Source organism: Talpa occidentalis, unplaced genomic scaffold (genome assembly GCF_014898055.3).
Source record: "Talpa occidentalis isolate TD23 unplaced genomic scaffold, MPIMG_talOcc4v2.1 talOcc4.8, whole genome shotgun sequence".
Taxonomy (NCBI): Eukaryota; Metazoa; Chordata; class Mammalia; order Eulipotyphla; family Talpidae; genus Talpa; species Talpa occidentalis.
This window is the reverse complement of record NW_023605194.1, coordinates 51,199,529-51,226,581: the sequence shown is the minus strand read 5'-3', so window position 1 is coordinate 51,226,581 and position 27,053 is coordinate 51,199,529. Positions and strand designations below refer to the sequence as shown.

Below are 27,053 nucleotides of genomic sequence, written 5' to 3'. Positions count from 1 at the left end.
TTGTTGCAAATAATAAGAGTTCATCTTTTTAAAATGCTGGGTGGTATCCTACTGTGTGTGTGTGTATCATAGCTTCCTAATCCACTCATTTGTCTTTGAGCACTTAGACTGATTCCATACCTCAGCTATTATAAATAGTGCTGCTATAAACATAGGAGTACATATATTCCTTCCAACATTAGTGTTAATTGGGTAGATACCTAGGAATAGAATGGCTGGATCATATGTTAGATATGATATTAATATTTTGAGAACCATCCATACCGTTTTCCATAGGTATTAGATCTGTCTACATTTTCACCAGTAGATTTCCAGATTTCCTTTTTCTCTACATACTTGTTTCTGGTCTTTTTCATATGGGCCATTTTCCATTTTCACAGCTGTCAAATGATAGCTCATTGTAGTTTTGATTTGCATTTCCTTCATGATAAGTGATGACGAGCATTTTTTGTATGTGCTGCTGGACATCTGTATGTCTTCTTTGGAGAAGTGTATATTTAACTTCTTTTCTGCCACTTGGAGAAGTATATATTTAACTTTTCTGCCATTTTTATTGAGTTTTGTTTTCTTTCTGTTGAGTTGTAAGATTTTGGTTTTGTTTTTTTTTTTGTAAAAGTTGGATATTAACCCCTTATCAGATATATAATGTGCAAATATTTTCTCTCATTTGGTAGAACCTGGCCACCAGGAACCACTCATTGTTTTTAAAACTTTACAAATAAAAATTAAAGAATGAATATTTCACCCTGCCTTTCTAGATGAATGGTAACTAAATAGTAGATGAGATGTTTATTTCACTTTATGAAATAATTCCAACTAAAAGTGAAGAAAATAATAGAACTAGAATATCATTTTGCAATCCTTAGTGATTTAATTAATCTAGGAATTGATCACCAGAAAAAGAAGAAACATGTGGAAGTTGTCTCTTGATTGAAGAACAAAATATCATCTTTGATGAAGACTTATCAAACCCTAGGTCCAAATATCAATTTACAAACATATTGACTAAAGAAATACATTAAATAGCATCATAGGAATAAAATCCATAAACTTCCAGCTCTGCAAAAATTTAGGGGACAACCAATATAGCTTTGTTGACAATAGCAAAGAAAGTGAGAGAAAAATTATGAAAAGGCAACCTATACATTAAACAGATTTTTATACATTTTTAAAGATTTATTTATTTTTTCATACAAGAGCTGGGGTATAGGCCAGAGGTGTGGGAGGGTGAGAGGATTCACCAGAGACAGAGTGGGTAATGGAACAGGCAGATGAAACACACTGCTGAGGGGAGTAGCGGGCAAGTCAGGAGAGGTCTGCTGCGCCATGTCAGGAGAGATCTGCTGCACCATGTGGGTTGCTCCTTGGCCTCGGATCAAAGTTGTGCTGCAGCTGCTACGAATAGCTTCATAGGTTGCAACTTAACCCCTTGCACCACCAGGAAGGCCCTAAACAGATTTTTAAAGAAAAAATTATAATTCATGGTCCTTATTTTAGTCTTTAAAAGCAAAATAGCCTTCAAGTTTAAACTCTTTGTATTTACTGATATAAAAATGGTGTTTATCTTTGAGAGATACTAAATTTTTTTGGATAAAATGATTTATTTTGGGGGGCTTTTGCTTCAAACTAATTCAAGAAGAGCAAAAATCTTTTGGGAGGGGGTATCTCAGCCACTGCTGATAGTCATAAGGTTGGTAGTGAGTCCAAGGCTATTCTTTTTTTTTTCCTGTTTGCTTAGAATATATTTTAAAATTTTCATCATCATTCATTTTTATTGATATTACTAATGCATAGTAAAATACATTTGTTCTCTGAGCTGTTTTAAAAATAAACCAGTAGTTTTCCAGTGGTTTTAAAATACATATGTGCTTATAAGATAATAAGGGAATAGTGGGGAAATAGGAGTAGAAGACAGACTTCTTTGATTTGTAGACTTAATGTTGGAGCCATAAAAATATTTCACATGATATAAAATAAAATTCAATCAAAAAGAAGTCATTAAAAATCTAAAAATGAGACAAATGAAGCTAACTCAGTCTCCAATTGGTGGCGTAATCACACAGAGGAGATCTATTCTAAATGACTTTAAAGCACAGTAATTTCATTTTACACTCTCAGTGGGAATTAATCTAAGAATAAACCATTTTTGGTAATCATATTTTGGTAGTAAGTAATGGTATTATCATTCTAAAACTGGCATATTTTTAATCCAGAACAGAGCAGATGAGTAGTCATTTTCTGATCACCGAAAACATTTTCAGCATGGGAGAAAATACATACTGATGAAAATTTATAAGGATAGGTAAGTACTCAGTAGTTCTGAACTTGAGTTGGAAGTAAGAGTATCAACACATAATGTTTTATTTTTTAAAAATATGTATCCCTTGGCTGTCTGTACAAGTAGGTTTCTGTATTTTTTTTATCATTACAAACTCTCATGATGACATTTTCTACCACTGATTGAAACCCTTGTGATTATATTGGGTCAGCTGGTATAATCCATGATAATTTTATCATCTCAAGATACAAAGTCCTTTTACTATATAAGGTCAATTATTTGCAGATTCTGAGGATTAAGGTGTGAATTTTTTCAAGGAGTAATTATTCAGCCTATTATACTCTGCCATGTAGAGTATAAAACACACAAGGATCCCACATACAAAATACATTTATTCACCTCCACTCCAAGATCAGGGAATGTCTCAACCCATTGGAATCAATTCAAATCCAAAATCATATCTAAATCTCATCAGTTCAAAAGTCGAATGCCTCTTCTTCTATATTAGGTATAGGTGAGACTCTGAATATAATCCATGTTGTAACAAAATTCCTCTTCCTGTGAACTCAAGAAATAAGCTTCTAAAATACAATAATAGTAAAGAACTTTAATAACAGTTACAGATATTTCAATTTAAAAGGGGAGAAAATGAAATGCAAGAATGAAGTCATTGTTCCCAAGCAATTTTGAAATCCAAATGGGCATTAGTTTTTAAGTCCTGGAAATCACTGTATGTGTCCCAGTGTTTCACCCTCCAAGCTCACAGCTCTTCCTTCATAATCAACCTTCTCTTGTCACAAGTGATAGCACACGTTTGCAACTGAGTCACTTTGTCAGCCTCTCTTCTGCCTGCAGAGCTTTGAAAGTCCAGCGGTTTTCTTTCATTTTATTCTCTATATCAACATTTCATACCAAGTTGGTAATGTCTCTGCCATTACAACTTTCTCAAAAAAAATTGTGGATTCTTCCAGTACTAACAATGATTTAGCACATTAGATAATAATGATAGTATCAGTGAACATTTCTAGTACTCAAATAGTAGAAAACATGTCACACCAAAAGGAACCTGATTTATTGTAGAAATAGCTAGTAGTTTAGGATGGGGGAATACGAGATTAGCACATCAGAAAGTTTATCATGCAAAAAGTAGAGAAGTTACAAAAGCCTAGTTAGTTTAAGCCAAAATGATTGAGAAATCAATGTGATCTACGATGAGAAAATCTGAGCATCAATAAGGACAGTAATGCTTGAAGTATTGTAATAAAATATGTATTTAAATCCATGAGTTTATAATGATGCCAAAATGAAAATATGAATGAATAAATGAATGAAATACAAACAAGCAAAATAATAGAAAAATTTATTGGTCCTTTCAGGTGAATGCAATTAATAAATTTTAGTATTTGAAAATTGGTAGTAAAGTGAAAGAATCAAAAATCAATTTTATTTGTTCCATGTGATTTGTATCTCAGGGTAACAGTTGAAAATTATAACAAAAACAGAGATAATCAGATAAAGTGTGTCTTATAAATTTTTCCAGAAAATTTAGAAAAGAGATAAATCTCTCTGACTAATGTTATGAGACTAGTGTAATCTTTAAAAACAGGAAAGGAAGTGAGAAAAGAGAGGCAAAAGAAGAAAATAAAAATTTAGGTGCGTGCTTCATAAAACATAGTTGCAAAAATTATCCATAAAATGTTAGCTATTTAGATTTAGCACTGTAATAATGCATCACAACCCCAAGAATGCAGGTGTAATTTTTCATGAGAAAATGCATGAATACGTTTTCCCATTACAAAAAAAAAATACATCATTACCTCAATAGTTTCAGTAAAAGAATAATTTCATTTCAAAATTACCAAAAAAGAAACAGAATAATGCCACACATTTTTAAGAGAAAAGATAATCAATGAAAACTGAACCTGAAATGACTCAGGTGTTGAAATTATCAGAAAAGGAATTAGAAATATCTATAGTCAATGATGTAAAGAAAGATATACTAACAATGAATGAAAAAATAAGCATTCTCCACACAGAGATAGAAATTGTACATAGAAGTTATAGAACTAAAAAATATGACTGAAATAAAAATATCAATGACTGGTTTTATGTAAGAATGGAAGTAGCAGAGAAAGAGGATAGAACTGAAGTTAAATTGTTCAGTTGCTTCCATACCCTAGAGCACAAAAGAAAAAAAAAAAAAAAACAATTTATCTGAACTTTCTCCTTGAGGTTTATGTTAACACAGTAGCTTATTTGCAGATGAGCCAGCCTGAGCAAGCAGAGTTAAGTTGGTAATGCTCATTGTTATCATCAGGCATTAGTCATTCCTCTCCTTGTAATACATTTGCATGAAGCTTCCCCCACCCCAAGCCTGGTGTCATGATATATCAATGTCTATGTCCATTGTATAACTAGCCCATTGCTCAATAACAAGGAAGCTGGAATGTAGGAATTATTCAATGTGAAGATAAAAGAAAAAAGGTAGGGGAAAAATAGACCAAATTTTGAGAGCCATTAGGACAATATAAAATGGACTGAGAGATGTATGTTTGTAGTTCCAGGAGAGGAGAGAGCAAATATTTAAAGGAAATATTTAAAGGAATATTTAAATGAACAGGAAAATATTTAAAGAAGAAGTTAATACACAATTTTGGGAAACATCATTGTGTCATAAACCAAGCTCCCTAAACATAGTCATATGTGAAATTTGTACTCAAGCACTACACTGAAGCACTCAAGCTAATTGCATTCAGGGAAATGGATGCACCTTGACTTTTCTTAGTCATTCACAAATGTGTTGAATGAGCAGGACAAATAAATGAGGGGAAATACACTTTATTTAGTAGATGACAGATGATGTAGGGGATACTAGTTCACTGAGGATTCTAAACTCTTGATTTGCTATTCTATTTTAGTTATACATAATTTCTAAGCAATGTCAATCACTTAATCATTAAAGATGTGCTTATCTCTCATCCTTTATATATATACACCACTCCTCTCCACTATCAAATAACTTTGAGAACAACTTTGAAACTTTCATTCAAACCACATGATAAGCTAAGGATGCGCTTATCATTCCCTTTCTTAATGAGTAGGCAGATTTGAGGTTATCTTCAATAGTTCACTAAGTTAACTGTTGGTGGCAGAGCTAAGTTGGTAATGCTCACTGTTAGTCATCATGCATTACTCATTCCTCTCCTTGTAATCCATTTGCATGATAAGCTACTGGATACAGTCGAGACTGTATCCTAGACTTAAAACAGAAGGCATCCTGCACGTCTTTGTTTCTGAGGCATCCTCAGGGATAGATAGCTAAGCCAAGAAGACATTCAGATACCAGTTATCATCTAATTGAGTTGCATAATATTCCCAAGTAGATCTCTAACCAAAAGTCCCCTGGACACCAAAGTCTACCTCTGAGAGGTACATTGGGAAGTTTGAAACAATTTTTCTCATCTTCTGAAGCACTCTTAGTTTCCTAGGCCATTACCTCAGCAAAATAAGCTCTTAGAAGGTCTTTAATTTGAATGAGGCCTCTCACCAAATGAAGCAAACATTGTACCAGACTAGAAAGCTTAGAGAATGCCTCGAAGTACCAGTCTTATTTCATAACGTACTTTCTCTCTTTTCACGTTTCCCCTCCTGTGGCCTATGTATTCAACAACCCAGCATATTAATTCTGTTCCTCAAATGCTCAGTTCTCATATGTGTTAGCCTTTTCATGTTCTCTCTGACACAATCCAATATGCATTATCATCCTACTCAATCTCCCCCTAAATAGGACTCACTCCATCCTCTTCAGGAGCAGTCTAGGCTCTGCTAGGTAAAAAAAAAAAAAGAAAGAAAGAAAAGAAAAAGTGAAAATGGCTGGTAAGTAATTACAGGATGTGAAAGCCTCCTCTGCTGTTTACATTACAATTCAGGCCTTCAGAATCTTAACCCAAATGATTGTATAACTAGAATATTTCCCATACTCTGGAGGAATCCATGGAAGAACTGATTTTAGAGAGAGCTTTGGACAGGAAAGAGCTTCAGTGGCCAGAACTCCAATGCTCTTAGTCATTTCTAAAATAGCTGATCTGTCTTTTCTAGCCTTCAAGTTGGGGTTCTGAATCAGATTTAAGAGAGGAGAGGACAGTCTACCATTTTAAATTTTGAAAAGAACAAACAGGAACAAAAATCAGTGAGGTAGAGAGCTGTGGATACTCTGTAGGTATAAGCCCTGCTGATGACTTATTCTATATCAGAAGATCTCTTTTCCCAGGCTGCCCCAGACTAGAGGGAGAGGGGTGGGGTAGGGGAGAAGCTTTACTTTGCACATTGGTCTCAGTATTTCTATTGTTGCATGTCACTATTGTGTAGTTATTAAGTACCCTTGAAAATGTAAAGCATCTACACACACACACACACTCACTCACACTCACATCCAAACTGTCATATCTACAGCCAGTGTTGATCATTAACATTGTTCCTCAGAAGTATTATAGAATTTTCATTATGACAGAATGAGTTTTTCTTCCTGTTCATTTTAAAACATCCCTGTCTGTTGACTTGTTCAGCCTCTTGATGGGAAGCAGAGGTTTATAGACATAGGTTGGCCCCACTAAGCAACAAACACTGCAGGATGCTTTTATATATATATATAATGAGAACTCCCCAAATCACAGTCTTGGAGGAATTCAGGTATCTAAACTACTGACGTATTCAATTCACTCAGCGAATATACTAGTAAATAAAATAACCTTTAAAATAAATCTCATTGGTCAGTTTCTAAGAGTTTGCAGAAATCGAAATGTCTCTTCATAATCAAATTCCTTTGGTTTTCTTTCGTACTGTTTCAACTTTGTATATATAAATTAAGATTTAAAGCTTATAGGTAATTTAATAAACATTTAATGGAGAATGTTTGTCATTAGAAGAAATGTTTGTCATTATACACTAGGCCCCTATATTAAGAAAGAACAGTAGCCAGAAATATTGTTTTCATTTCCTCAAATGTTGAAACCAGAGCAGTCTATGGGTGAAAGTAATGCTGAGTCTGTTTAGCTGAAAAGAAAGAAAGCTGTAAAATGGAGGGAGGAAGGAAAGCATGAAGGAAAGAAAGGAGGGTGGAAAGAGAAAAAAGATTATCCATATTGGATTTCAGTTCTAAATTAGCACTTTAGTTTATAATATTTTTAAATCCCCCACTGAGGGGTTTAGTAGAGGATAATTGCAATATTTGAGTCTCTGAATCAATTTAAGTCACATTAATTATATTTAAACTTTAAAACTGTTAGTTTTAGCAATTCTGTAGTATTCCTGATTTCAAATGAACACATTTGTAATCATGAGAGCTACTGTCTTGATGTAGAGGCACAGGGAGATAAAGATCAGCAACGGTCACACTACATTATTATCCAATTGTGCTTAATGGAGAGTTCATAGTGGATGGAAATGATAAGAATTCTTGTTTCAGCCTAAATCAATGTTTTTCCTTGCTTAAAAAGCTACAAAAATATTGAGTGAGTGTTCCCCTTTCATATCAGAATTAAAGAATGTAATTACAATCTACTAAGGACATTACAAAGAAACTAAACAATTTTTTAACTTAATGTTTTTAACATTTGTTCAATTCCTAGAAGTTATTTGTAATACAAAGTATGTCTGAATTTAATTAATAAATAATAAATTGTGTTATGATTTTCCCTGCTCCTCAAATCTCTTCTTCCATCTCCCCCTCCCTTTTCTGTTTTTTTTTTTTTCCATTTATTGGCATGACCACTTATCAATATATAATTAGTCTCTGGAAACATTGACTATAACAAGTTCAGAAATCTATGAATTACAAATATAAATATTATGAGTAACAAAACAATGTACTTTCATAGACCAGGCTCTGTGTTAACTCCAAGGATCCCTCCATGAGTAAGATGGGGCACCTTCCTGGAGGAGTGGAGAGTTTAGAATCATCACTAAGGACTGATTCCTACTTTGACAGTGATCTCTCCAGAGCAAGGGAAATACAGATCTTAGTTCCTCGTTCAAGTATTCTGATAAGATGTTCCCCAGGTCCAACAAACAATAGACTCTATGAGTTTCTGGTGTCCAGCAAAGTGGCCACTGACTTCTATAGTTGAACAGGATCATTGCCTTGTGTTACACTAGCTAAGCTGCTTGCCAAGTATTGTTTTGCTCTTTATCAATATCCTATATTCTTAGTCAAAGTGATACTTAGAAAAAGTATCTTCCTTAAATTTCCCAAATTTTATCACCATTGGAAAAAGTCAAAATTGTGATTTAGCTGATCAACTTTATTTTTAAGATTTATTTATTTATGCATACAGGAGATGGGGTACCAGTCAGAGGCATGGGGGGATGAGAGGATTCACCAGAGACAGAGTGGGGAATAGAACAGGCAGACTTGCCAAAATACACTGCTGAGAGGAGCAGCGGGCGAGTTAGGAGAGGTCTGCTGGACCATGTGGGTTGCCCCCTGGCTGACCGGGAATTGAACTTGTGCTGCAGTGGCTGCGGACAGCCTCGTAGATTGTGTCTCAACCCTTGCACCACAAGGGAGTTCCTAGCTGGTCAACTTTTTTTTTTTTTTTAAATTTAAATTAATTTTTTTTTAATTTTTTTTTTATTTTTATATTCCCCATACAATTGCAGCCCCCCCCCATTCTGACCCCAATCCCTCCCCTCCCGCCCCTCACCCCCCCAAAAAGTGTCTCTGGTTCATAGTTTTTTGTTGATTTTGATTTTCACTTTCTTATAGTTATTCATTTTCCTGGTCCCTTATTTAAGTTTTCTAGATTCCTGCTATGAGTGAGACCATCCGGTATTTTTCTTTTTCTTTTTGGCTTATTTTGCTGAGCATGATCCGTTCCAGCGCCATCCATGTTGCTGCAAATTGCATGTGTTTATCTTTTTGAATGCTGAGTAATATTCCATGGTATATACGTACCACATCTTCTTGATCCTAAAATGTATCATATGTCCAGACCTAGCTGAGAAAGAAGTAGGATGATAAGACACTTTAGAATGGTGACTACATAGGATGGGAAATGACTCCATGTATGACACAAACCCAAAGTTGGACCCAGAGAAAGAGGAAATTACACCTGTCTTCTGTATCTGCTCATTTTTTCTCTCCTATTCTAGAAAAAGTGTTGGATGTGAGTGAAAGTAATTACATTTAGAGATGTCATAGTATCTGCTTTAGTTTATAACTAAAGGAGAATACTGTCCAACTGGCATAGTAAAAATGCCCCATTGGCAGATACCCTTAGATATACTTGATGCACCCGTGCTTATGTCAGGGATGGAGTCATTCTCTTCTTGGTCATCCTGCCCAGTGGACGGCTTGGTCATCAGTGGTTCCAGGCTATGTTCAACTTGCAGTGGCCCCAGCATTGTGTTTGTATAGAAGGTTCTCCTTAGAAATGTGTGGAGGGCATCAGGGTCTGGAAACATTTTTCTCTCTCACTGGATGAGTACTAATACTCTTTTCTTCCTGATTCTAGGTCTAGATTTGTTTTCAAGCTTTGCTTCCTCTAAGTAGATATCTTCCACCAAATTTATAACTTTTGCCTATCTATGCACTAACATGCAAAGAGTTAAGTAAATATTGTAATTATATACTTGATAGCTTTCTTTTAACCCTTTTCACAATATTTACATACTTTCCCTAAGCAATAATACCAGTGAAATCAGATCTGCTATATGCTTTCTGCTATCTACTAAAATGTATTCTTCTTAAAATCTAAACTGTGCACCTTCCATTTGCGCACCTTCCTAAAACATATTTACCTTACCCCAGAAATGTGAGACCTGTTTTTAGAAAAAACTAGGTTAATGCAATATGCAATCTGTTCCAATTGAGAAAATGCATTATGAATAATTTTCAGTCATATGTTTCAAACGCAGGTATAACTGATTTTAACACATGGAAAAATAATCTGCAAAATGCTAATGTGACTCCATTTGGGTGTTCCAAGTGATTGTGAAAAAAACAGTATTCATCAGATATTTTGCTGAAACAATGATGTTAGGAATATTTTGTCTGAAATAATTGACCTTAAGCATTTTTATGAAATTTATTCACAATAAATGAACAATAACTGTGACAATTTTATTATGAACGTATTATGAGAGACTCCAATTATTTCTTACAATCTATTGACAATATAATTAGAAGGTAGTCTTAAATAAGTCTTCAGGTACTCCTTCCTATCACAAAAAAAGGAGCTCCTTGTGGTGACTCAAACCCCCAAGTGGAGATATGGCTCAAAGTGCCCTGTCACCTTTTCTGCATCAATGTCACTTTTATGAAGACTCTCTCATGGGAGATATGACCTCTGGTATCTCAAGCACCTGCTGAGATTGAAGATTATATGTCAGGTGAGAGAGAAGAATAGAAGTTATAACCAAAGACTAAATCATCAGTCAGTGGCAATCAGCCCGGAAGGAAAGCTAGGTCGAGGAGACCAGAATCCTTCAGAAATACTGCATAGGAGAAAGGGATCTTAGGTTGACCCTACAATTGGTCAGTCAGGAAAAGAAAAGGAAAGAAAAGCATGCCAGAAAAGATAAAACATGAACAAGGCTACAGATGCCAATGGGAATGAGCTGGTGTTTCCCATTCCCTCGTGGGGCAAGGCAGAGATGGGACTAATTGTTGCTGGGCCTGCCAGCGCTGTGTTTATTCAAATACATCATTGCCCAGATAAAAGCTAAGGAGATTTAACTTTCACAAAATAAAAACTTCCAGAAAAACTGAATGCATTCCCTCAGGATAAAACAAAGCATGGAGAATTTCAACTCCAAAAGCAGAATTTTCCGAGTTGGAGATAATAGGGGGAACAGAATTGGAAGCCAGTATGTAGCCCTAGGAGGGAGCTTGCCACTACATGCAGCAGCTACACATTTTTTCCTTTTCTTTGTATTAATGTTATATCCGTACTCACATTTATTTCCTTGGGGATGGGTATCTGTTTCTCATTAGAACCCCTACTTTATCTTCCTTTCTGGTATCCTTTCTCAATTATTAAATTTTATGCCAATTAATCTTATTAATAAAAGACCACAGATTCAAGTAGCTTTTTTTTTCCTTAGGTTTAAATAGTTCAAGCAAACTAAGACTGTAGTGAAATCAATCAGTTCCATGGACATTAATGAGGAAATCATGATAGGGTGTTGCTGGGAACACAGTTTATGTTACAGAAAGACCCTATACCGTGATATTCCAAAGACTTTTTCACAGGGACTTCATCCTTCAACCTCTGCTCGTGATAAATTTGTTTAATACAAAAATTTTAAGCTCACGCCAGATCCTCTGCCCTTTTCACAAAATGACGAACATCTAGTTGAAAGAAGAAAATATTAGCCCCAAACTGATACTACCAAGTACTCAGATGTTCATGTATGTAACAAACCACCTAAGTTTTAGGAACAGCATTTCGCCAAAAGACTCGATACTCTTTATTGTTTGATTTGAATGGTCCTAACAAAATATGGATTTTCATTATTTGCCTATAATTTATAAATATTTTAGTATTAATACATTGAAAACTGACAGTTTTGTCCAAAAATTAACATAATACCACAATCCAAATTTTAAGAAGTTTTTCTCACACTGGTCACCTAATTTACCTCTCCTCCACTGAAAAGTAAAACAATTTCAGTATCATTCATACATAGGTAGTGACTCATCCTGGGAGAACAGTCAATGAGCAAGCTTCAAAATCCAAACATATACAGAGGGGACATCATACTAATGCTTCCAATTCTGCTAACCTTGGCAGAGATCTTGACATCTGCCTGGGACACACCTTCCCTCTCCATTAAAAACAGATGCATCTTGAACGCTTTAACTTGAAATGAAAAATTCAGAATTACTCAATAAGCTTGTGTAAATATGGAGAATCAGTTTCTAGACTCAAATAAACTAGTAAGGGGAAGGAAATAGGGAAAACAGATCCATTTGTTATCATTGTCTAGAAAACACCAACACCCTTTGCACCAAGATTTAACAACACAATTTGATGAATGATCTTGCTTCTGTGCCATGATGTTTGCAAGGAGAGGGTCTGGAATACTGATAGCACACCAGCAATACTCTAAGGAATTGGTTTTCCTCTTTGGGAAGCCATAAATCTTGCAGCTGTTTATCATGAACTAACAGGACCTCTGTCTGAAGGAATGGCAGGCACATTCTGACTCTAATCTCCGACATCAGCCTGGGCTGGCCGGTAACATGTATTTACACAGGGCTGTCCAAAAGCTGTGACATGTGACAAGTGTCACGGCCCTGCCTTCCCTGGACAACCTAATTGCCAATTGCTAACTAATACAGTAGGGAAGGGACTCCTTGCGAGGCTGGAAAAACCCAGAAAAGGAAAGGGAAGTGTTTCTGAGGAAGTCTCAAACCAGAGGAATAAAAATCACAGATTACACAGATTTCCAAGAGTTATAATCAATGAATTTGATAAAATAAAAAGTCTTGTAGATTCTATTTCAGAGGGATCTTAAAGAAAAAAATGACAACAGGAGGTAGCTATGACTAAGACTGACAGATTGAAATAAAAACTGCACGCAGTCTGGGACATGGGCTTCATGAGAAATGGCTAGGAATCAGACGAGAAGTGCTTTCTCCTCAGATAAAGAGCACCCAAGAGACAGGAAGAGAGATGGGGCTGGGAGGTAGAAGGAAGCTTCCGGAACAAACCGTAAAAGTGCATAACTGGGTCTGCCAACGGCGACATTAAGGAAAGTGGCTGGAAAATCAATATGGAAAGGAAAAATTTTTTAAAGAAGTCTTGAAAAAATGGAAAACAGCCTCATTAAAACATTTGGAAGTGATTATAAAAACCACCTTGAAATAATCAGTTTTAAACACAGCTTCAGAAAAATGTACAGAGATTTAACTCAATTAACTCTTTCAGTCCTACACCTATGCAAGTTTTCAGACACAGCATCATGTTAAATATACTCTCCCTACTGTACCGCTTTTAAATAGAAACCATTAGTGCAAAGAGGAAGTGATTTAAGCAAAATTGATATGAATTAAAGAATGCATGAAAATTAACTGTTTTTTCTTTAAATCACAGAACCGAAAAGAGAACCCTAAGCAATTCCATTATGATTTTACATAAAAGGGAACAGCTTAAAATAAAATGTTTGTAATTAACTGATGAAGAAATTGTATTATTAGATCAGACATTTCTGATTTATTTGTTAAATGACACCATTCCTTAGCCAGAAAAGAAGTCACAATGGAAGTGAGGCTTAAGAAAACTAACAATAGGGGATATGAACTTCCTGGCCCTTCTAGCACATGGTCCCTTGATCAGAGGTCACTAAGGGCATAGATGAGATCATCAATAATGCTGAGAAAAATTCTGTATGTGTTTATTAATATATTTTTTTCTGGAAAATAAGGTCTGTTAGCCTTTCACCAGCATCTCAAACGGAGTTTGTTACTCAAAGAAAGGTTAAGAATATGTTCTTATGACTAAGTAATTGCTTTCGCAATACAATGAGGAAGAGAGGTAGCTGCAAAAACCACACCCTAAATATTTGGCTGCCTATCATCGTAATGCTAAAATCCCAAATTTGGAAATTTATTCCTATTAGTTTGCAACTGAAATCTATTAAAATAAAAATTATGTGTGTGTACATACATATAACATACATACTTACACAAATACATGCATGTGATATTTATTTATATGTGTACATACATGTGTATACATACATGTGCAACATATAACATATATTGGATTGTGATAAATTATTTCAGTAAATGAAATGACCACAGGAGGTTGGGGGGGGCATTGTCAAAAGACATAGCAGCCAACTGAGAGAACTCCCAATGACCAAAGCTAGACAATTTGAACAAAAAATAAAATAGTGTTGGTTATATTCCAAAGTATAAAATAAATATTTATGAGTCTGTAATGACCTAAATAAATGATTAAATAAATAGGGATAAAAGTCACATCTCTTGTGCTGAAGAATTCCAAATAAATTATGTACTCTACCCTTAAAGAGGGGACATAATTCCCCACTTCTGAAGTGTGAACTGTGCATTAGTGATTTTCTTCTAAGGAGTACAATATAGAAATAGGAGAAAAAGAGGAACTCTCCAGCACAGAAGCCTGACAAATACTACTTTAGCCAAGTGATGAAGGTCTATATAAATAGTGATAAGTCATGTTTAAAGTATACACTCTTGGTGTGATATCATTAAAATGGTACTTTACCTATGTGTCCTTTCCCCAACAACCCATAACGCTTTTTTTAATCATGATAAAATATCAGATAAATTCCAATACATAGATAGCCTACAAAATCCTTAACCAATACTCCCTAAAACTGTCAAGGGCACTGAAAACAAGGAAAGTATGGAAATGTCACAGTCAGAAACAGCATAAGGAGACATGACAGCTAAATGTAATATGGTATTCTGGATAAGGCCCCAGACAAGAGAAGTACATTAATAAAAACAAACAAAATCAAAATGAAGTATGACTTTTTTTCAAATGAACCAGAACGATATTAGATACAGATTGGGAAGGACAAAGTTGGACATAGATATGGAGAAATAGGGGAATGAGTCTATGTGGTGTTTTAAAAGAATTCCAGCTGAATCCAAAGTGCTTTATTTCTTTGAAATAGTACTGGAACCATATGTGATGGGAGTAAATCTGCATCATAGGCATACATCATTGTTACATTATTCCTTTTTATTTTTCTCTACGTTTTTATTTGTCAGGAAAATAGTAAATATGTTTGTTAAAAGCAAGAAGCAGTTAACCCTTTGAGTTGTGAGCTGTCTCCTTTATGCAATGGTCTCAAAATGAGCTCCATAGTCCTATATTTCTCAGCTGTGCCTCAAGAACCATAGCAAAGGTGTCAAAATCTAAGGATTTAGAACTCTAGGAAACTACCTCTATTTACCAGAGCAATCTACTCCTGTTTTATAAAAAGGGGTGGCCATAGAATAAGTTAGGGTGTTTCCCTTAGGCTGAAGACTGTTGGCTATTACCTTGTTTCTTAAAAATAGTATCCTTCAGTTTTAACAGGACATATCACCACCTGGAATAGAAGTCATAAATCCCATATTGTCACCTGTCTGTGTAAGTTCTAGAGAGTGGGGTATAAAAACAGTGTCCTTAAAGGGAGAGTCAGTCTCGGTCCAGTCCCCATGGAAAAATACAAGGGAGGCTTCTCAAAATATTAAAAAGAGATGCCATGTGATTCAGCAATTCCATTTCTAATCTACCTGAAAAATACAAAAACACCAATTTGAAGGGATATATGCACTCTTCTGTTCACTGCAACACTATTTATAATAATCAAAGTATGGAAACAGCCTAAGTGCCTAATGATATATGAGTGGTATATATACACAATGGAATACTACTCAGCTATTTTTAAAAAAGCTTGAAATCTTGTCATTTGCAACAACATGGATAGAAGTGGTGGGGATTATGCTCAGTGAAATAGATCAGGACGAAAAAGATAAATGGTGAATGATTTCACTTATATGGAATATAAAGAAACAGAGGAACAGACGAAACCAAACCAAAACAAACCCTAGAAATCTTATAGTAGAATTGAGGCTATCAGAATGGAGATTGGGGGCTGGAGAGTAAAGGGAAGAGAGAGCCCAAAGGACAATGAAAACACTATTGGTGTTTTGGTGGTAGACATGGTGTGATGACATACATCCAAAGAAGTGTGAACCTGTACCCCTAAATCATATTCAGAGCTTTAAACCAATGCTACTTCAATTTTTAAAATTACAATTAAAAAAAAAAAACAGACACACCAACAAAAAGTAAATAATAGTATTAGGAGGAGGGACTCTCTGAGATAATTAGGTCATGTGGATAGAACCCCAAAGAATAGGATGAAAGATATCCTTATAAAAGAGACCCCAGAAAGCTCCCTCACCCCTTCCTGCACAAGAGACTACTATGGCCATGTATGGACTCTGAACTTGGGCCTCCATGACCCCCAAGCCACCATTGCCTTTGTCTTGAACTTGAACTGTAAGAAATAAATTTCTGTTGTTAATAAGCAAAAACAAAAGATGGGGAGAAGACAGTCTGTATTTTCCTCTTCTTTGCTAGAATGTAATGATGACAGTTTCCAAATTGAATGTACCCCTTGGTCTCTGAGTTGACTTCTGGAAAAGTAAAAAACACATGGTAGAACAACAGAATAGAACATGTCTCATTTATACCACTATTATTTAGTGTTATTATTTTGCCTTCCTTGCAACCCAACCTAATTCTAACACTTTTAAGAAAATATCATTCATTTGGATGTATCAAATGAAATAAACTTTGGAACCAACAGAAGACTTTTCTAACAGCTGGGGCTAGGATGTTGATGTTACAAGGGAAGCTGATTCTGGAAATGAGCTGTTTCTATGCCAGGGTAGCCCCCCAGACCCCAGCTCCACAGATACTGAGAGAGGGACTGCCTTGGGAAATTTCTATAAATTATATTGTGTAAGAGCAAGTTCATTGTGGAGCTGAAAGAGCAGGCGCATGGATGACCATAATTCTGCCTATCACTATACAAGAGAGGTTTCCACTTACTCCTTATATCTAGACTCTACTACCAGCCAAAGATGTCAGATTGTGTGTGCAGATTCAGCCATACTCCTTTCAATGAACAGGTACTGTTCCTGTCTGTAGGGGTGACACCATGCGGTGACAGCAACAACAGCAGTGGGGATCTTGGCCCCTGGTAAATGTATTAGAATATTTTAGATTTTTCCCCCAATGTTACGTCACAGATTGAATACACATTTCTAGTGTTCTTGAGTTTTTATGGGAAGGAGATTCCAAGGAGGAAAGAAAGACATTTCTATGACAGCAAGATGGGATTTTTAGCCATTTAATTTGAATATTAAAAGAGAGATGACCTTATTTTGAACCCCTAGATGGTGAATTGGGACATATCAGTTACATGTGTAAAATTTCATTTAACATAGGTTTTGCTGCAAAAGTAACTTTGAAAAGCAATGCCTTATTGTGAATGAAAGCTGAGGATTCTACACTACTCGAGTTAAAAACGACACTTCAAATCAGCCACATAGGGTTTGAGTCCAGGTTTTCGCTTTTATATTTATGGGCAACTAATTTAATATTTCTGAATTTCCATTTCCTCTTCCAAAAAAGCAATAAATACATTTAACTTCTCTAATTGTATGTGAGGATGACATCATTCACAATGGGTATTTCTATATGAAATAGTGACAGTAAGTTAACAATCAAGTAATCCAAAAACTATGGGTAGCAGATTAATGACTCCTCAGTGATGTCCATGTTCTAATCCTAGGAACCTATGTGTATGTGACAATATAAGGCAAAAGGGGCTTTGCAAATGTGGTTAAGTTGTGACCCTTGAGAGGGAAGATTCCTGGATGTTCTGGGTGAGTTCAATCTAATCACAAAGATCCTTATAAGAGGGAGGCAAAAGCATCAGAGTCAAAGAGAAATTTGAAGACATCCCACTGCTAACTTTGAAGATGGAGGAGGGTCCACAGCCATGGAATGAGGGAATACAGATTGCTGGTAACTAAAAAAGGCAAGGAAATAGATTCTTCCCTGGGGCCTCCAGAAGGAATGCAGCTCTACCAACACCTTGATTTTAGGACTTCTGACCTCTCAAGTGTAAGAAAATACATCTTTGTTGTTTTAACCCACTATTTTGAGGTCATTTGTTGCAGCAGCAACAGGAAACTAATATAGTAGGTGCATAAGAAGGCATATAAGAAATACCTGAGGATATTTTATCATTTTTCTCACAATTCTACAGGAAACACTTTCCTGTTTAAAAGACACGAAAGTAAATGAGATTCCCAGCTCACCACCAGTATCCAGGAGGCTTCATGAATTATGGGTGAACAGGAAGTTAAAGACCATAACTAGACACACATTGTTCTATGAAACCATCTCCTGGAAAAATGTTCCTTATGTCTTTGAAGGAAACTCCTATCGGTGAAGACAGAAGTGTCCCTCTGTAAACATGAGACTTCAAATGAGATATGAAGATCTGGAGGCAAGCTGAATTCAGCGGGAATGTGTCCTGAGTCCTAAGGGATGTATAACATGGTACATGCTTAGGGCCTCCCCGGTGGCACAGCGGTTGAGCGCTGGGTTGCGAAGCTGCCTGCGGCCTCTGCAGTGCCGGTTCGATCCCCGGCTGCTCCGCGGCCACTGGAGGAGGGTCCCACATGGTGCGCAGACCTCTCCTGCCACCCGCTGCTCCCCTCAGCAGTGTACTTTGGTCCTTCTGCCTGCTCTGCTCCCCGCTCTGGCTCTGGTGAATTCCCTCACCCTCCAGTGCTTCTGACTATACCCAGTGCTTGTATAAATAAATAAAAAAATCTTTAAAAAAAACAAAAAAACAAAAACATGGTACATGCTTAGAAAGAGAGCAAAGAGGTCCAGTCCCTGTCAAGGCTTTAGCATTGTGTTCTAGACCCAAGCTATAATGTATATGTGTAAGCACTTATGTAAAGTCAGGTAAATATAAGGAACCAGAAAATTGTTCATGGAAAGCAGAAATTACCTGAAGAATTTCAGGAAAAGTAAAGATTCTACCAGAAGCTCATATATGTCATTTAACCACTCGTTTACACTGATTCCAGAAGATAACAGCCAAATATATGTTTGTGTATATATCATCTAAATAAATATGACTGATATCTAAATAACTATACCTACTTGAATATCACCCATAAATATGCACCCAAAACTATGTCAATGAACGGAATATCAACTCTTACCCTCTCTACCTTAGAATTTCCTTAATGAACACCATTTTGGGCACATAGTTGTAAAGAGCTCCCTCACCAAAACACACACAGTTCATCCACATCTTTACTTCTTAAAGTTTACTTTAACTCTCAAACTCGCATGTGACTTCCCCTGGGATTAAAAGTTAGGGAATAGAACCAGTGAAATTACCAAGAGCAGAAATGGGTGTTTGGGTCTTTCTCCTGTTATTGCTTCACTGTGATTTTCCCTGCAGACTGCATTATATTAGCTCAACAACAAAAATAGCAAGGTTTGATCTATGCCCAGTTATGAGGTAGATCAAGAAACAATCTGATATGGGAATCACATGAAAACTGTAGCTTCAGTTGAGTTCAAACCAATCTTGCAATCTGTACCATAACACAGGCAAATGGTTTAGAAATATCATATACTACTTTATTTTTGAATAGCTGGTGATACCAAACCAGAGACTTTTCTGCAGCATCACTTAAGTTGGTTTTTGCCCCAGGTGTTTTTCCAGACTCTAGATGTCATATTTACTCTTACAAAGAAAAACAAAAGACCTAAAAAGAATCCTCCCAAGAAACCTTCTCAGGCATTGTCAGTCAGATGATATCTCTTCTTATCTCTTCTTCCTTAGTCATGGAGTTCTTTGGATCACACCAACTCAGGGTTTAAAATAATACCGTAGATAAATGATCAATAGATAAGAGATAGCTAGCTAAATAGGTATTTCTTATAAGATTTAGAAACTCCTAGAAGGCTTTCTGTACACCCTGCAAGATCTTGTACTTGTCACAGTAATCTATATGTGCTCATATCTATGAAGACATGTTTAGCCTCAAGTAACAGGAGCAACCTCCTCCCCCCATAGTTTAAACAAATTAGGAGTTCTACTTTCTTCACTAATTGGGAAGCCTAGAGGTAAGGTTCCCTTGGCTAGTGTAACACTACATGGTATCACGTGAACACAGCTCTCCTCACTGCCACACTTAGGATGTATGATTCACAAAACCACCTTGTGAACTCAGTCTGACTATTCTTCATCCTGTGTGTCATCTACGTCCCACAGAGGGGGGGAGATGAAGACAAGGAGTTCAGATACTTAGCATTACAGGTCCCAATCCTGTGACTTTATGTATAGGATTATGTCATGTGGCTACCAAACAGAATTGGTCAGAGTAAATTTTTTAAGGCATGGACAATATCACATCATCATGTTATTAAAGATTATTTAATTAGTGAAAAAAAAAGGGGGGAGTAGATAGATGACATAGTTGCCTAAAAGTATTGCAACATCTGGAAAGCTATCCAGGAATTGCATTTGATTCCTACCTAATTATTTCTGCAATCTCTATTTTACTTATACATGGTTTAAGGACACTGTTGGCATGGTGAAAATAGCACACATTTAGATATAATCATTCAAATTACTACTGTCTCACTGTCTTTGGTCATTAGACTAAAATGGCAAGAAATTTTTTTATAAAATCTGAGAATCATTGCAAAGAAAACAGGAAGACATTTATTAACCATTAGGTGAGTCAACTCTTAATAGATTTATTTAAACTATGATAAAGGTAGTTTAAAGATCAGAAATCCTAAATAAAGGAAAAGTAAGTGGTTAAATAAAAACAGATTGCAAACTGCAGTTATTTTCTAGATTACTTATTTGTTACCTTATTAAATGTGCCCTCGATCATAATTCTGTCTTCAATTGTACAACAAGGTCTCCTGAGAGCCCCAGTGAAACTCCATGATTCTCTGAATTCTCAGTTCCAAGTTTCCTACACTCAGTTGGTGCTTAAGGATTGTTTACTGAGGATTATAGGGAGGAAAGTAATTCCTTAAATTATTGTCCTAAGCACTGAACAAATATATTGTTAACATATATTAAACTGAAAAGCATTCAGATTTTTTGAAGAGCTCAGGCCCAATGGGAAACCCTATAAATGAGGTCAGTCTTAGCTGAGAGCAGTTTTGCAATCAGGATCAAAAACAGTATCAGTAGTTTATATCATTTTATTAATTCTACCCACACTTCAAAGATGATGACAGAAATGTCTGTATTTTACAACTGCTTGCCAAAACACAAAGGTTATTTCTTGCTATAACGTAATCTAACCCCTTTGTTTACAGATGAACAATTGAGACTTGTAGAAGTCAAGAAGCTTAAAGCCATTTAGCTCTCTAGTGAGATGGTTTCTCTGGCTTCTGAGGTTCATGGAAAAAATCAGACAGGACACCAAATTTTGCAGCTCTATCCAAATGTTTCTTGCTCAGAGTATCATTTTGTTCCACCTGGTTTATTAGTTTTACATTAACATGTTTCATCAACACATGAGAAGTGCCTTTTATATATGCTGAAATGAAGTAGGTGTAATCATCTGTTTTTGCTAATTTTTTTCAGTGCTACCCTTTCCCCACCCCTGAGCTTTGAGGAATCACACTTTGTGACTTTGTACCATAAAGCGGAAGCTGGGTCTGCCTGCAGACAGAACCTCAGTGGTGGTTAAAGGTCCTGAGCCACTCTATCATCAGTGCTTGTGGTTGGAGTAGCCATGTCACCATGTCAGTGGCATGGTTATGGTCATTCAAAAAGGCAAAGGCACTAGTTATAAACTAACAACAAATAAAGTTCAAGGAAATGGACTCAGGGACAATGACAACTCTGAGATATTAAATGTTCCCAAGAGAAAGAAAGGTGAATAGCATGACAGGAAAGGAAATGCCTTTCCTAACTCACCCAGTACCAGTATTGACCCTTCACATGGCACATTCTGTCTTTAGTCTTCATCTCATTTCCTTGAAATGAAGTTGGACAGTCCATGCAGCTCTAAGATTCCTACGAGGCCTAACTTTCAAAGCCTGTTAAGCGCTCAGTAGTAAGTTTTGCTGTCAAGGAACTCACTTTATTTACATTTCTTCCTTGATGGGTAAACATGTAAAAAGGTTTCTTACCAAGTCACTGTCCTCTTGATTTTTTTTCTTTTGTTTGTTTTCTTACTTTCCAAGAAAAGTGTTATATTTTCCAAATATTATGATTGTAATTCCAGACATAAGCTATGATTGTCTAGATCCATTTGGACTACTGGACTATTCCCTAAGATATCATTAAAAAATACTTGGTCCTTATTCTCATCTGTTGTTTCATCCAACATTTTCTTTTTCTTCTCCAGAATTTCATTTGCCATAACCAAGCAAGTCGGGCAGACCCTGATTCACAAACCTAATCTGGGAGGCACTGAGGTTTCTGACCAACATTCCAAAACCACGGGATTCTGGATTGTGTTGAAATAAAAATAAGATAGTTCCCCAAGGCTATTAAAATTCTAAAATGATATGGTAATCTCAAAAGCCAAATATTTAAATTCTAAAATCTTGAGAGATAATAAAGTCATTATTATTAAAGTGAAATAATTTAAGCTTCCTTTTCTTTGTTGATTCATTTCCATAGCCAGTCAGTAAATCAGAACTCCCAGAACAACCTGATTGGGGCAAATTCAACACATTTTAGTTTAATTTTCTCCAATTCAAACACAACTTGCACGATGAGGTGAACGTCTAACAATTCAAAGGAACAAACGATTAAATTAAAATTCCTAACTTGATTGCTTGAATCACACTGGGCTAAATTTACATCCTCCATAACACTGTGGGAATTCACTCTGTGGGAGATTGTTCTAGCTACATTTTTTTAAGCAAACCTTTTTCTCTTCTGCTTTTTTTAAAAGGGTGAATTACTTGTCACTGTACCTTTAACGATAAGAAAAAAAAGAAATAAAACTGGGCTCCAGGAGAAAACAATGAGGCAATAATTTTGAAATTAAAATACAGCACATGATATATCAATATAATTGTCCTGCGTATGTGAAGATAACTCTGCTTTGATGGTGTTATTTCCTGAGCACGCAAAACCTAATAAAATCTGGAGGGCTGAATTGATGAGAAATTCAGCATTAGAGATTATGAAAAACACACACTAAAATAACCAAACAAAATTACTGAAAAACAATTTTAGTGGGGAATTATTTATCTACATAATGCAGGAAGATTTATAATGATCTCCTAACATTAAAACAAATTAGTTACTTAAAACACTTAACTACTTTGACAATGGAAAATGTGATTATATAACTATTTGTTTGACCTTGAGCAAGTCAGTCAACATGTCTTTGTCTCAGATTTCTTCAAGTTTTTATTACTCATCCTTAAGGATATTTTCCCTAAAATTTTCTAAAATCCTATATGGTATCTTTGTGATGGCAGTGTTTTTTCCTTATCCTTTATAGATCTCATTTCTTCAAAATAGAATCAGTAATTATAAAATAGAAAAGTTTGGTAATGATCAGCTCCCAGAATCAATCTGGGAAGCATCTGAAAAGATGTGTCCTAGTATCCCAGTAACCATGAAGCATCTAAGGGAAAATATCATTAAGACGCTAGTTTTCATGGCCCAAATAACAGTTTGACGATATATTTGCTGTGTGACCTTGGATGTGTCATTTAACTGCTGGGTGTCCATTTCCTTTTCCTCATTTATAAAATGGAGATGGTAAAAGTATCGGCTACAGAGAATTGCTGGGAGACTCAATGAAGTAATGTGTACATGGAGGCAAGTGCCTGCCTCACAATCAAAGTTCAGTAAACATTTCCCATTGTTACTATAGTCATCATAATTATTATAGACAAGCTCTCAGCTGTGATCACCATTTGGGGAATAAATCTGAATGAACGAAATATTCCACTTCAATATGAACATTATTATTTCACATTAGGTTGGAGAACTTTGTAAGCAGGAATGCCTCAGTTCTTTCCTTATAAATAATAGTCACTAAAATAAGATATAATTGTTTTATAAGAAAATGATGCACCTTGACTGCATAGACGTACAAAATATATTTGCAAGCTTTGGCTCTGCTCCGAAGAAAAGGATGGAGAGGAAAAATAATTTTCTATCTCTTGGCATTTGTCAATAGGTTTTGAATTATTTTTCCAGATAATCTAACCCCTCTACTTACAAATCAATATATCTGACTTTATAACAACTCCAAGATATTTAAATTTTTTTTTATGTTTTTCATAGCCTCTATTTTTCCCCATTCCTCTAACCCCTTTTCCTCATCTATATACTCTGAATTTCTACCAGCTCATTTGGAAATCATGAAGGGACAGATCTTCTTGTTCCTAGTGTCAAGTGTTATACCAAGGGAATTCTCTAGCCTTGACTTGTGCTGATAATCCCTAATCCCAAATTATTTGTGTGAGGCAGATTTATTCACCTGACATTAATAATAGACTTAGTTCATAAGATGGTTGTAAGTGTTCAATCAAATAACAATTTTTTAACAAATAGCTTAGTAGAGGAAAGTGCCCAGGGTCGAAGGGAGAGAGAAAACTTAGCAAGAAGGAGATATAAAGGCCATGTTCCAACACAAAAGACTAGAATGGCAATGGACCATGGATACTTTTCACCCATATTAAAAGTACTTTTTGGGGCCTCTCTGGTGCCATAAGAGGTTAAGATGCAACCTATGAAGTTAGCCACAACCACTGCAGCATGAGTTCAATCCCTGGCCAAGTAGCTCTCCACATGGTGCAGCAGATCTCTACTGACTCGCCCACTGTTCCCTTCAGCAGTGTATTTCAGTCAATCTGCCTGTTTTGTTCCCCATTCTGTCTCTGGTGAATCCTCTCACCCCCGTCCCCCCCCCCCACACACACACACCTCTGGCCTGTACCCTATTTTTGTATGCATAAATAATTTTTAAAAGATTTTTTTTAAACAAATAAAGTACTTTTCATGCAAAAATGCAAGTGTAAAATGCTTCCTCCTGTATTACCTAGCTAAATTCTACACCCACACCCAATTTTTGTGCAAATCTTACACCAATTTTTGTGTCTTTGATCCTTTGATGACTAAGAGACCAAAGTTTAATTAAAGGTGAGGGTACAACACAATCTTTGTAATAGCAAAATTTTTGACAGATATAAAAAAGAAATTAATTAAATGGAAAAAAATGAAAAGATCAGAGAAACCTGAAGCCCATTCCCTCTCAGAAATTCTGGGAGAAATGAAGAGATATTCTTGGCTTCACCTCCATGTGTCAAATGAGAATTGAGTTAAATTTTATGTAGCAAGTACTTACTCAGTATGCACAAGTGTTCATTATCAGCTATATCATTAATGATTATCTTTATTGGGCTTTTAGGTGGTTGTAGAAAGATGATAAACAATGAAATGAGTCAATCACAAGGACATGTCACCTGCCATTAAAAAAAAATTGCTGACCTGCCATCTTAACAAAACTGTGCCCCCATCAGACCACCCCAAGATTCTCAGAACTGACTTCCTCAGTTCTGGAACACAGAGTATTTTCAGCAAAGAGCAATGAAATCCCTTAAGGCTGAGGAGTTTCCGTTCTTCTAAGTCCTTTACTAGTGTTCCCTAATTAAAAAAAAAAAAAATCTTCACATTCTGAGCTTCTGCCCTTTTCCTAATCAGAGAAGCAATCACTTCATTGTTTTTATGACCTAAAAGGTTGTAGTTTGAGGATATCACCCAACTGCATATTTACTTCAAAAACGTGTTCTCTCTAGCTCAAGGATGAGCTAGCCCCTTCCTAGCTGTCATCTGAAGTCACCACTTCTTTCTTGATGTCTCAAGTCCTAAATACAAAATAAATATCCAAGGACTGTTTCATTATTCTTTAGAATTTACAACCTTGTAAATTCTCCATATGCATGTTTTTTTTTTTAAAGATTTATTTATGCATACAAGACCTGGAGTACAGGCCAGAGGTGCAGGAGGTGAGAGCATTCACCAGAGACAGAGTAGGAAGCAGAACAGGCAGAGCTACTGAAACACACTGCTGAGGAGAGCAGCAGGGAAGACAGGAGAGGTCTGCTGCGTCATCTGTGTCATCTTCCTGGCCGGGGTTCAAACTTGCGAGGGTCCCACATGGCACGCAGACCTCTCCTGCTGTGCCCGCAGCTCCCCTCAGCAGTGTATTTTGTCACTCTGCCTGTTGTGTTCCCTGCTCTGGCTCTGGTGAATTCTCTCAACCTCCCACATTTCTGACTGTACCCAGTGCTTGTATAAATAAATAAATAAATCTTTAAAAAAAAAAAAAAAAACTTGTGCTGTGGATGGCTTCATAGTGCTGACACTTAACCCCTTGCACCACCAGGGAACCCCCTCTACATATGCATGTTATTGATATGTTTTCTTTGATAACCCATTTGCTATTGTTTTGAATATTCAACCAGCTGAGAAGAAAAACTGGGGTAAGGGGTGGGGGCGTGTGTCACAGGATAATTTATTTTGCACTGCGACATATTTCTCATATCCTGATCACAAAAGACTAAAAGACAATGTTCTGGTTAGTTGCTCAAATATTTGCACCCAATATTTTTCTCATGTAACACTTACAAAAATTTATAAGCATATATTTATTTTCATAGCTTCATTGATTATCCATCTTTTATCTGGTTGTGGTTTTTCCAGAATAAATATGCCAGATCTCTTCTAATGCCATATATATATAGTGATAAACGTACTATAAAATACTCCTCTTTGTCAGACACACTAACATGCACCATTTACCCACAATCAAATCAATCTACAGCTTTACTTTATCATTTCTCCAGACTACACTCTGGTTATCTTGAGTAGACTCCAGAAATGTTCTAATACTAGAAAAGACAACCACAGACTCCTACCCAAAAGGAAAACTTCTGCAAATAAAGTGACATGGGATGACTATATTAGATGGAATGGAAAAAGAAAAAAAAAAAAAAAAGGAAGAGATTTCAAAATTGGCTGCCTGCAGCAACCTGTAAGTAGCCAAGTTATCAGTGAGATTTCTTTACTTGAAGGTCTCTGAAATCAATTCTGGCTAACTTGGTCAAATGCTGAAAAGAAAATAGAGGGAAAATGAAAAGTTCAGGAATCATGTCTCATGTTATCATTACAGTCTGGTTCT

General features: G+C 36.0%; 1 long non-coding RNA gene across 1 annotated transcript in view; it reads right to left on the bottom strand.

The window, feature by feature from the left end:
* Nucleotides 1-1,256: 1,256 nt before the first annotated feature.
* LOC129145047 (uncharacterized) overlaps nucleotides 1,257-27,053 on the bottom strand; it is a 39,626-nt gene continuing 13,829 nt past the window's right edge. The window contains exons 2-3 of the long non-coding RNA XR_008550056.1: nucleotides 2,678-2,836; nucleotides 1,257-1,448 (exon numbers count right to left, since the gene is read on the bottom strand). This is a non-coding gene — a long non-coding RNA (uncharacterized LOC129145047). The remainder of the gene's footprint in view (nucleotides 1,449-2,677; nucleotides 2,837-27,053) is intronic.